The sequence below is a fragment of the Pinus tabuliformis genome, chromosome 5_2, assembly GCF_031772625.1.
Source record: "Pinus tabuliformis cultivar Carrire ecotype Pingquan chromosome 5_2, CPIR1, whole genome shotgun sequence".
NCBI classification, from domain to species: Eukaryota; Viridiplantae; Streptophyta; class Pinopsida; order Pinales; family Pinaceae; genus Pinus; species Pinus tabuliformis.
The window spans coordinates 56,376,526-56,388,892 of record NC_142306.1 but is presented as its reverse complement, the minus strand read 5'-3'; the positions used below and the strand labels follow the sequence as shown (position 1 = coordinate 56,388,892).

Here is a 12,367-nt window from a genome sequence, read left to right as displayed (position 1 = left end):
TCTTTTCGACATTCTTTAACTTCTGTAAATGATTTTTCTAATCGTTGAGATGCTTCTTGAATACTAAACTGTTCAACGTAATCAGGATGTTAACGTAATGGCACATTGTGCGGTGAACTATGTTCAAAGGCCCGCATGATTATATTGTGTGCCATGGCTTTGATACCACTATAGCATAAAAACTATGGTTGAAGCAAAAAAACTGATAGCTTGTATGCTTGAATGTAAAAATACACACAAGTATTTAAAATAATGATTTATTAATATATATAAAATGTATAAGTTGATATAAGATGTTACAATGAGGCCCTGCTTTTATATCTCAACAGGTGACCTTTCGTGAATGGGCATGTCTTTTAGACATTCCTTTTCACTTAATTAAATGACTATTTAATCTAAATAATATTTAATGATTTAATATTTATATTTATTTTATTTATCTAATTGTTATGAATTATATTCATAACATCAAGAGGGAATGAGGATCTCCTCTCTGGTTGAGAGGGAGTGATGATGGACATCACATTTATATTCTCTACTTCATGTGTCATTTGACTAGGACTAACAGTCGTACATCTAACTGAAGGCCATGGAGGGGGAATGAAGAATGGAGGACTAGATAAACATCTATGATTTCCTTGAGGATAGAAAAACCCAAGATAGGAAATGGACTAGCACTCTATGACGATTGGATAGGTATCCAAGACAAGAGTGGTCAAAGAGGATGGATATTCATTGAGGATTGGGAATCCATGATAAGAGTAGTCCTAAAAGGGCATACCTAGTGAACATCCAGATGGGGTATGTACCTTGAAGAGGTAGTATGGTATCTCACATAAAGCCTCCCAATATTATGCTCATGTATAAGAAAGAGCTTGTCTAGTTAAGTCCTTACTATGTTGACAATGCTGTTCATGATGTTGACGCTTAACGATGGCTTACCAATCTGACTCTTCTTATGACTACTCTTGAGTTTGAGAATAATATTGTATCGGTTGTACAATTATGAATACCTGCCTAGTTAAGAGGGAGCATTGGAAAATGTAACTAGTTTCAGTCTTCATAATTGTCATTGTACTCATTTCATTATGTATATTTTATGTAATGAGAAAAATAAGAAAGAAAAACATTATTTTGAGCATGGGTTTCATGCTCCATTTTTATGGTCATCTAGGTAAGCATGTTCTTCATGCTTCTAGGGTTTGTCATGTCAAAAGAATATTTTTCTTGAGTTAAGAGAGTCCTTATTATTTGTATAAAACCCTATTGGGCAAGTTGTAACATGTAAATGACATTAATTATGAGTCTAGAAAGTCCTTCAAGCCTCCTAGCACAAATTAGCGTAAAGAGGGGTATATGACGTCATGGAAAGCCTATAAATAGAAGCAGATTTGACCTCATTTAGTCACCAATTCGATCTCTCAAGAAAGAAGTTCGAACTGGAGCAAGGAAGATCAAGAAAGCTAGAGCAAAGATGAAGGAAGCAAGAAGTCTAGAAGAACAAGGAAAATATACATTTGGGCCTTATTCTCTCAGACGTGCGAAGGTTAGTGTTTTTGCAGCTTCAAGGAAGGCCGAAATTTGTAGGTTTGAATTGCAGGAGCCTGATTTGCAGATCCAAGTTGTAGGAGAACCAAATACTTTGATTTGGTCTAGTTTGACTTTGGAGACCTTAGCTTGTTTGAAGGAAGACTTCCTGGAGGATTAATGTGTTCTAGAATTCGGGTTTCTGTAGCATTTGTAGGGCTGAAGTTGTAGGTCGAAGCTAGGGGCCAAAGTTGAAGCTAGATGCCAGTTAAAGCATGATTGACTCTTGTTGTCTTGGTTGATCTCTGACCTAATTGGAAGGGTTTCTTGGAGGGATTACTTGGTGCTTGGAGTAGGACTTGGTCTAGGGTTTTGGGTGTCAGTTTTTTCATTTGAAGCAAATTCTATAAGAAGAGAAGAGATTTTCTAGGTTTTCCCCTTGGAGGGGTTTTGCCTTGGCTTGGAGCATATATTTTGTGTCCATTGTCTTTATTGTTTTTCTCTTGATAATTGTTTGATGAAAAGGATCTAATAAATAAACATAAGAAGATAAATGAAGTTCACAAGCAATTATTAAGTTTAAGGAGAAATTGAATTAACAGTTGCCATATTGCATTCTGCAACAATTGCAGCACTGAGAGTTGTAGGCCGAAGTTGTAGATCTGAGTTGAAGGACGACACTGTGATTTGGAGCAGGTTGAAGGAGGGTTTGACTCTTGTTGACTTTCGAAGACTTTGACTTACTTAAGGAAGCATTGTTAGGGCTGACTTGGTGCTTGGAGGAGGTTTGACTTTTGTCTTTAGGTCTTGGTTTTCTCATTTGAATTGATTTTATAAGAAGAGAAGAGATTCTTACTGGGTTTTCCCCTTGGAGGGGTTTTGCCTTGGCTTGGAGCCTACTTCTGGTGTTTATTGTCTCTATAGTTTATGCTCTTGATAATTGTTTGATGAAAGAATCTAATAAAGAAGAATAAGAAGCTAACTAAATTTCACAGACAATTATTAATAAGGAGATTGTTTAAATAACTGCCATACTAGATTCTCCAACACCATGATCATCACCATATAAGGTCACTGTCCCACTAATATAAATCACTGTCCTAAATACAATCTCATAGATCGCTGCTTCACATAGAACGAGTAACTACTGTATAGAAGAACCAAACTATACAACAAGTTATACCATAGAGTGACCCATCTCACGTGAGTGATGTCAGAGTCAAACTATAAGTTACTATGTTACTGAGATACCGTGATGGAAATTATATGTACGCCATTGTAATAGAATGCGATAATTGAAGACTATGACCATTGTAAAGCTGCCTCTGTAACATTAATGTGACCACTATGAACCAGAGTGAGCCATAAAGAATATCTACGAACCACAAATGGGATATGTGAACCTTTGTGAAGGAATTGAGTAATAGGAAAACTTAGATACACGAGCCACTATAATATGGTGCAAGCCTTAATAGAAGAATGCCATAGATAAATCACTACTAGCCTCTGGAGAGTGAGATAAGAGCCATAGGGAGATGTGATCCTCCAATACAATACGAGCCTTTGAAATGGATATTGAGTCACAGATAATTGAACCATAGGAAAGATGATGCGTGCCTCAGAAATGCGAGCCATAAGATGTGAATCTCAACGAATACTAATTCGATGCTACAAACGAATCTTTTCGAGTCATTTGAGATAAAGCGAGCCTCCTTTATATATATTTTCCCTTGACCGAATGGGTGACCTTTATTTGAGTGGGCTTGATAATATTTGGAGGGAAATCAAAATTTAAATTTTCTTTTCAAATACATTTTTCTTTTAATAAAAGTTTTGCCCAAATTAATATTAAATTTCCATTTGCTAGCCCTAGATGAATCAAGCCACATTAATAAACCAATTAATAATTTCCTTTGACCAATTCAGATTCTTCCTTGGGGCTTCTGTTGGGGTAGATGGGCTTCTATTGGGGCTTATGGTTTCCCATTGGTGAAATTCATCCCGGAGCTGCCCAATTTTAACAAAAGTCCCCAAGAAAGTCGCTCAACTCTCCATAGCAATCTAGAGAAAAGAGTAATAATCTATGAGTTGTCTCTCAAGTTGTACATTGATCCAAATGAACCAGATGCTTCCATTTATATACTAGGGCAACTAAGCACTTTAGTTGAAATTAGGATAAAAATCCCTAAACCATACAAATCCATGATATCGGGTGGATAGTTTATCAAGACGACCCCCAAAATAACCTAAAGTAATAAAGATACAATGATAAAACATGAAAAATGCCCTCCAAAAGGCCACATATGTGAGTGTATAAGCCTTGAAAGGGTGACATGATCCTTAAAAGGCATGCCCCTCCATCAAAACGTGTAATGAATAGTCCAAGGGGCATGTCTTCTTGTTAAAGGTCACGTCTTATCATCAAAAGGTGCCTTTTTCAAGCCCAACACAATCCTCCTCAAGCCCTACATCATGCAATAGGGTACCACATCATCATGTAGGAGCAATGTCCTTGCTCCAATGGGCAACACCCAAGATGTCGAGGGTGGAGGAGTGTCTCTTGATGCATGTCAAGTCATCACCAAGCTCAATGCTCATCATCATATGCGTAATGCCCATCATGAAGTGGAAGGACCTCCAAAGGTTGTGCAATCATCATCCATGAAGTGTAGGAGAAGCATCATCAACATCCTCCAAAGGGCTATGACCATGTTTGCATCATCAACAAGTACAAGCTCAAGGAATCAAGTAAGATCAACTAACATGGATACAAAGAGTCATTAAAGCACAAAAGGTGGACTATATTCAATGTTAAGTATCTTCTTCAAACTTCACACTAGTTTAGGACCTCATACATGTTGCTAAATTTGGGTATGGGAGGGTCATCAATTACCCTTATATGGTGCTTCCAACCCTAAGGGGAGGAGTTCCTAGGATGACCTTTCAATTGATAGGTGTAAATGATAAGTGAAATGGTTAGGGGTGGACTTCATGAAAGGTGTCATAGTCTTATACATGGGTTATGCAAGACCATCATCCATGAACACCTTTGTAGAGAGAGCACTTGAGTAACTATTTCTTTGACACTGCTTTTTTTGCCCTTTAATTAGCCTTTTTCTTTGCTTAGATCAACTTGCTCAACAAGCTTGCATTGATTTTATTTAAGACCCCTTTAAGATGGGAAATTCATTGCCCATAGCGGTTGGGTTGTTTCTTTAATAGCCGTGATATGCATGGGACTAGGGTGATGGTCTCACATAAGGGGGTAGAGCTCAAGCTAACTTGGTTTTTAATCATCATTCGTCTCTTGCCATGTTTTAGCATTTGGCATTTGGCACATGCTCTTTATTTCTTTCTTTTTGTAGCTGCATCAACCTCTGGGCATTTCAAAGTCCCTCTTCTCATAGAATGAGACAAACAAGGAACCATTATGGGTGACTGACAAAAACCAACCAAAAGATAGGGAAACAGAGAAAGAAATAGATGGAAAATGTTAAGTATGGAAACATGCAGACACACTATCTGTATGAAGGCCTCCAATTCGTGCCCCTCTTGGATATTGAAAGAAACGACCCAAAGTGGTTACATTGGACTAGAAGGAATAGATGACCACCAAGGTGAAATGAGGCAACAAGTACAATTCCAACCATCATTATCCATTATCTAACTTCAACCCATGATCCTTAGCCTAAAACATGAAATGTAAGCACTTTGTATGAAACAATGGCTAATATACGTCATGGTTACTAACCCACCTTCATGGGATGAGTATGTTGATTGAGTGAATGAGTTAATTAATAATGAGTGAGAGGTATCTTAGAGGCTACTATCTAAAGGGTATGTGAGGTTGCTCGCTGGAACACTCATCAGGAGAGAAAACATTTCTCCTATGGTTACCATTGTATATACGTGGGAAACATCTCCAACATTTATTGTGCAGCAAACAAAATACTATCAACTGCTCTCCTCCAACAGATTTGGAGCCATGCATTGGTGTTCCATTGAGTTGCTATCTTATTTATTATAAAAGAAGAATCCACCTAGAAAACCATCCTTATGTAGTAAACAAGGGGCTTCACTCTCGGAGTGTTTTTAACGCTCAGGGAACGATCACTCCCCAAACAAAAAATCCGCTCCTGCCCCCTTTCGTCCGTGCGTGGCCCAATATGGGAAAAATTGGTTTTTGAAGGGAAATGGGAGGGCCAAGGGGAATAAAGGCCTCCTCCCCTCCCACTTAACATCATTTTATGTGTTTGTGAGAGAGATTGAGTGGGTTTTAGCCTTGAGGGGAAGATTTGAGAAGATTGAAAAGATAAGATTATGGGAGCTTGCATGGGAGATTGAAGGCTGCCACCACCATTACAAAGCCAAAGAGTTAAGGTCTAATGCCATTCTTGTTTTTTAATCCTTGTAACATTTTTGTTTTTTATATGTTGAATGAATTTGTCAAATCTAGAAGTAGAAACTAGTTACTAGAATCTAGATGTTCTCTTCTGCTACTCTTTCCCATTTCTCCCTCATTTTATTGCAGGCAAGAATCTCTACCTTCAACAAACATGATGGGTATATGGCTTAGCCTTATCTTGTTGGTTCCTTTTTTGGCTATGATGATGTTGTTGGGAAACAAAAGAAGAAGTGATGAAGAAGTTGTTATGAATAAATATATAGGAAATAATATAAATGATAATAATTAATAATGATTAGTTATTTAGTAATTAGGTCGAAGAGTCATGTCTAAATGAGACATGACTCTCCATGAAGAGACACCTGCATAGTATATAAGCAGACCTCTCACTCTCATTTGAAACATTCTTATTCACACATTTAATATATAATATTTGTATCCTCATGGATATCTTTATATTCCAAGTCTTCTGGGGTGATCAATCTGAAGAAGGAACTTTGTTCGCTTCATTTGGTATCAGAGCAGTTCGATCCTCTTGCCGCTCCACCGCTGCATAGAGTCATCTCTCCAATCCAGACCCTTGACCATCAAGGTTTCGTCAACATTGTTTCTGTCAAGACTGAAGCGTTTCGCTACACTTTTGGAGTTTCTCTGTTGCTGAGTTCGTTAGAGGCCCTTGGCCATTTTTTAAAGAAGAAAAAAAAGCATTAGAAAAAAAAGAAATATATAAAAAAATGTTTAAAATAATAATAATAATTTCAAAAAAATTCGTTTGAAAATGAAATAAAAATAAAAGTAAAATAAAATAAATCACAATTTATAAAAAAAGTTTATGTATTATATATATACATATCAAAACAAAACTTCATGAAAAACCCTGTTGCGTCTAGCTCCTCCAACCGCTACCATACACAACAGACAGGCTTCCGCGAAACTTCATGAAAACGTGTCGCCGCCAGTTATGGAACCACCGTAGTTGCCAACACAACCATACAGGGAGGCTAAATTAAGTACAGGTGGAGGCCGAGGTTTGCCAAGGTCATGTCATCTTCGAACACCCAATTTCAGGGGCTAAATCCCGTGTTAGGCCGATTTTGCTATAGGAAGTGATGCAGGGTTACCCCTGCTTACACCCACAGTATGCATCTAAAATGCATAAGTACATTTGTCCCAGGAATTTTAACTCTCTAAGGAGCCAAATCTTCAATTAGAATATGGTTAAGGCCTCCTTTCTTAGTCTCTGTGGAATAATTTGTTAAAACCCAACATAGCCTAACCTTTAGGCAATATCCACTTATCGGGATTTTAATCAATCCTCAAGCCTTCATTTGTGACTTATAAACCCTTCTATCGGGACTCATTAAACCCTTCTATTGGGACTCATTCACTCCCATAAACCTTAGTTTAAGCTTTCACTAACCCTTTAACCACATATATATAACATTCCCTCTTTAAACATTGTTTGCATGGCATTTATCACATAAGTAGAAAATATTCATGATCAACTGATCATGTGTCTTCATGTGTTGATAGGAAACCTCTAGGGTCCCAAACTTTAGTTTGTAACTGTCTGAAAGCTGTGCACCTATGTTGCTGCGGTATGTTTGCTATTTTCTGTTTCATCTTCCTCTCCTTGTCAATTAGGTTCAAATTCTGATTGATCATGTTTCCTGCTACTATCATTTTCCTTCCTATGGCCTGTTTCATCATTAGCTGCCATAATTTTTCAATCTCCGTCTCCAGTGCATCCTTGGACTGTGCTATACTTTGCCACTTACTCAGAATACAAAGCAATAACCCGACAGAAACACATAGGCTGGACTTCAAACATTATAAAACCGCGTTCATAATTGTTGTCGGGTCCGCACTCATCCATCGCCTTTCCATTGCGCTCTCCATTCAAACTCCGATTAGCGATCAAATTATGACTGTCGATCTAGACTCGATCCGACGGTAGGACTTGCACCCGATCAACAGAACAGAACGACGACCCTCTGCCATCGATCTTCCTTCTTCATATCTGACTGTTGATGTTGGTTTTGGATAGACAATGAGCACAGGGATTAACTGCTCGATAAAGCGGTTTCCCCTCACCACCTTTGTGCTATGTGTCGAATGGTGAGTGGAATCGGGCGCTCACCCTTCCATACCACTTACCATTTAAACCTTGCCCGAAATACCACTTCCGCTTATAAACCCGCCTTTTCGTCAGTTATCTCCCGCGCTCTTCTCTCATGCGATGACCGTTGATCTATGAGATCTAATGGTTCTTATGCATCACCTCTTCACTTCTCCACTTGTTCCTTTCCTTTGACTTTACTTTGTCCTTCAGTGTTTTTCCTTGTGGTTTTGGGTTTTTCTTCGGGGTTCCGATTTTCCGCTCTTTCGCTTCCTCTGAACTTAACTCCGCGAATTCTCCCTTCGCTACCTCTCTAGAGTTTACTCTGATCCTCCAGCTGGATCAAAGATCCCTTATGATTCCTCTGAACCATTCTCCCCTCCGCGTATCTACAGAACTCTGCGTGCAACCTTCTGTTACAGAACTTACGAATTCATAACTTACATGTAATTCATTCATTAAATACTCGTTTCACACACTTACATGGTTAGGAAATAAACCTTTGTATATATAAGTATAAACAAATGATTATATATCGAGACTTTTTGTCTCTCACAGCCTTGATCTTCAATATCAGTGGCCTCTCCCTTTACTCTGCTCGTAGGCTTACATTTATATCAGAAAGGTTCTATTGAACTAATTTTGATTCAAATCCTAGATCTACTAAACTGACTCCTAAGTGTCCTCTATGTCCACTTCTAACTTCAATTAGTTCCTAAGAACTCTCTTTAGTTTCTCGAATCATGAAACTACCTTTAGAGTTATAATTGGCTTCTAACTCTCTTGTCATTAATTAACCACTCATGTTCCTCTTTATTCAAGAGCATTTACAAACATACACATCTAATTAATTCTTATTCTAATCACTTAAAAGCCTAAATATTATTTTAATTTGAGACTTAGGAAACCAACTTACTTAAAACACATGACACCCCCTATGTCTACTAAAATACAATGATTTTCCTTGGGTTGAATGCTTCTGCATCAGACTCCCAAAGTAGAAAATATTCATGATCAACTGATCATGTGTCTTCATGTGTTGATAGGAAACCTCTAGGGTCCCAAACTTTAGTTTGTAACTGTCTGAAAGCTCTGCACCTATGTTGCTGCGGTATGTTTGCTATTTTCTGTTTCATCTTCCTCTCCTTGTCAATTAGGTTCAAATTCTGATTGATCATGTTTCCTGCTACTATCATTTTCCTTCCTATGGCCTGTTTCATCATTAGCTGCCATAATTTTTCAATCTCCGTCTCCAGTGCATCCTTGGACTGTGCTATACTTTGCCACTTACTTCTGCCTCTTTTTCTTTGTTTCAAGTTGTTGCTGCTGTTCACCAACTCTTCAATATGATGTTCTTCTTCTTGGAGTTGTCGAATGCTATCACTTACTCTTATTCTTCCTCTCATTCTTACTTGTTCTGTTATTCTTGCTGCCTCCCTTTCATCCTTACCCTCTTTCATGATTATTTCTGTTTGCATTGAATCATGACTTTCCAACGTTCTCTCCAGCAATTGAGCATCTTTGTTTCATGGATTGAATTCTTTCACAGAATCTTCTTCTTTCATCTTTATTTCGCTGCTCATCGGTGCCAAATTTCCTTCAGTATTTGCAACAAAACCTGCACTCACAAAACACTTGTTAAAATAAAAAACATAAGGCTTCTGTGCCTTATCTTCCTTTGGCAACAATTCAGTTTGCTGCTCTGTTTCTTTCTCCTCTGTCAGCACATCAGTATGCTGTTTTGAATTCTCAAAAGAATTCATGAAACTGTCAACTAGTCTCTCCCCCACATCATCTGCTCTAATGATGTCTTCCTACTCTTGTCCACTGTAGTGAACTCCTTCTTCAATCACACTGTCATATTTTGAATTTTCCAGCAAATATTCCAGCAATGCAATTTCTTTGTGATACTTCATAAGTACTTCATCATCACTTATAATTCCTGCATTTATAAACAAATTATCAATTTGAAAATCACAAGGTTCAACAGTCTCAACTTTTGCTTCACATATCAGCTCTTCAGATTGAATTTCATCTCCTTATTTCACAAGAAATTCTTCATGTGTTGTCACAGTTTCAAATATCAATGCATTATTAACTTCTTTCTACTGCAATAAATCATTGCGTCTCTCATTTAAGAGACATTCTCCATTCTCCTTTATTTCAGAGTTTTTATCTTATAAAAGATACTCTTCCATACTTCTGACAGTTCAAAAGATTGCTCATCCTCTGCAAAACACTCCTTTGTTAGTGTTCCTTCTTTGAAGGTTAAATCCTTTGCATAGGGTTCTTCCTTTTTAACATCTTTCAGTAGATGTCCTTCTTTCTTACTGACTGCCTCAACAATTTCCATGGCTATTTCCACTGTGCCTATCATTATAGTGAACTAATGATCCTTTACTATTTTTTTAGCTAACATAGTCTCTTCTTCAAGTTTGCCTTTAATCTCTTGTTGTTTACCTTCTTCAAGAGCTATCCTTGTCTCACCATCTGCATTAATATTCTCTTTCATTTGTTCTGCATCCACAGACAAACTATCAGTCTTAAAAACATAAGACCCCGTGGTCCCACTTGATGTTTCAACCATCATATCTCCTCGCTATTCTAAATCCTTCATATGATTAAGAAATTCTTCGATGGTCTCCTCTTCAATCTCCTCAAGCCCTTCACTTGGTTGCTTGATATCTTTCCCCAACTGTATATGAGACCTATCTATCTCATCTTCTTCTAGAATAGAATTTAGATTTTGCTTGTCTTCTTCCTCCTTTATGACAATATTAGCGAATTGTCCTTCTTTACATGTTTCACTTGCAAACATACACAAATTGTTAGATTTAAAACCATGTGACCCTTTGGCCTCACTTGAAGTTTTAGTCTTCATGTCTTCATCTTCTCTCAAAACTTCACCCTGTTCTGCTTCACAAATGGACACTTCCATTTTCATTTCCAACTCAGCTCTTTTGAGTTCTTCCATTAGCCACCTTACTTGCCTCCGCTGTAGCCTTCTTTGCAACTTATTCCACTTCACTGGCTTCTTCCTCAAAACCCAACCTAGTCTTGGCTTTCCTCAAGTATTCTCCTTAATGCATTGAGTTGTTCTTTTAACTCTACAATCTCTTTGTCAATTTCCTCTTGACTCATCCTCTTGCCATTTGCCTTGGCATCCTCTTTCTTCATCTTTCTTCTGCTGTGGTCTTCCTCAGAACCTCTACTATGACTATTAGTAGCCATCTTCTTCTTCTCTATCTTCATGAGCTCCTCACTCACTCACTATGAGCTGCATTAAAGCCTTTGCAACAACAAGTCCTCCTTGTTGCAACTTACCTCACCAAGCTTTCCTCTGTACTTGGTCTTTTGGCAAGCCCTTGGTTCTCTATCTCTGGAACCTCCTTTGAGCACTTCTCTCTGCTCCTTCTAGGCTTCAACTCATCTGCACTTCTCAAGAACACAACTGTCCTCTTGTATTTCAATCACAATGAAATACTTGGTTCTGACCACCTCTTCTTTCACTTAGAAAGTCTTACCAGCTTCCTTCATCCCTTAGCAATTCTACCCACATCCTCTGTGGAATTGCCTTTGTGATATGCAACAATCTCTCTGTAGTAACAAGTCTCCTTCTTGTTACATATACCTCACTAAGCTTCTCTCCTTTGAGCTCAGTCTTTTAGCATCTCTCTGGTTCTTTATTTTGGAATCAATTGAACACTCCTTGCTCTAGATTGCTGCAACCTTCACACCTTCTTACGCTGTCACCTGCATATCAATGTATAAATACACATTCTCAAATCAAAACAGAACATATTACATCACCTTCAAGATCTCAGCATGATCTTGTTCCACCATTCCACTTGTACCTTGAATGGATTGTCCTCTGTTTCTTGCATCTGCAAGTTCTGTGACACATCACCTCTGTGTGTCTACTTTCTGTCAGATTAGAATCTGTTCCTTCCTTGTCTGCATAAACATCTTTGGCACATAACTTTGTTCTCAATTCTTTCACATAGAAATTCTTTGTTTTGTTTTAATACCAATTGTTTCAATTACAATTCTGCTCTGATACCAAATGATGCAGGGTTACCCCCGCTTACACCCATTGTATGCATCTAAAATGCATAAGTACATTTGTCCCAGGAATTTTAACTCTCTAAGGAGCCAAATCTTCAATTAGAATATGGTTAAGGCCCCCTTTCTTAGTCTCTGCGGAATAATTTGTTAAAACCCAACATAGCCTAACCCTTAGGCAATATCCACTTATCGGGATTTTAATCAATCCTCAAGCTTTCATTTGCGACTTTATTAAAGCCTTTCATTAAACC

The 12,367-nt window shown here is 37.9% G+C and overlaps 1 protein-coding gene across 2 annotated transcripts in view; it reads left to right on the top strand.

Moving 5' to 3' along the window:
• The window catches only part of NUFIP (GATA zinc finger protein), a 100,266-nt gene that overhangs the window by 74,659 nt on the left and 13,240 nt on the right, over positions 1–12,367 (top strand). The window lies entirely within an intron of this gene.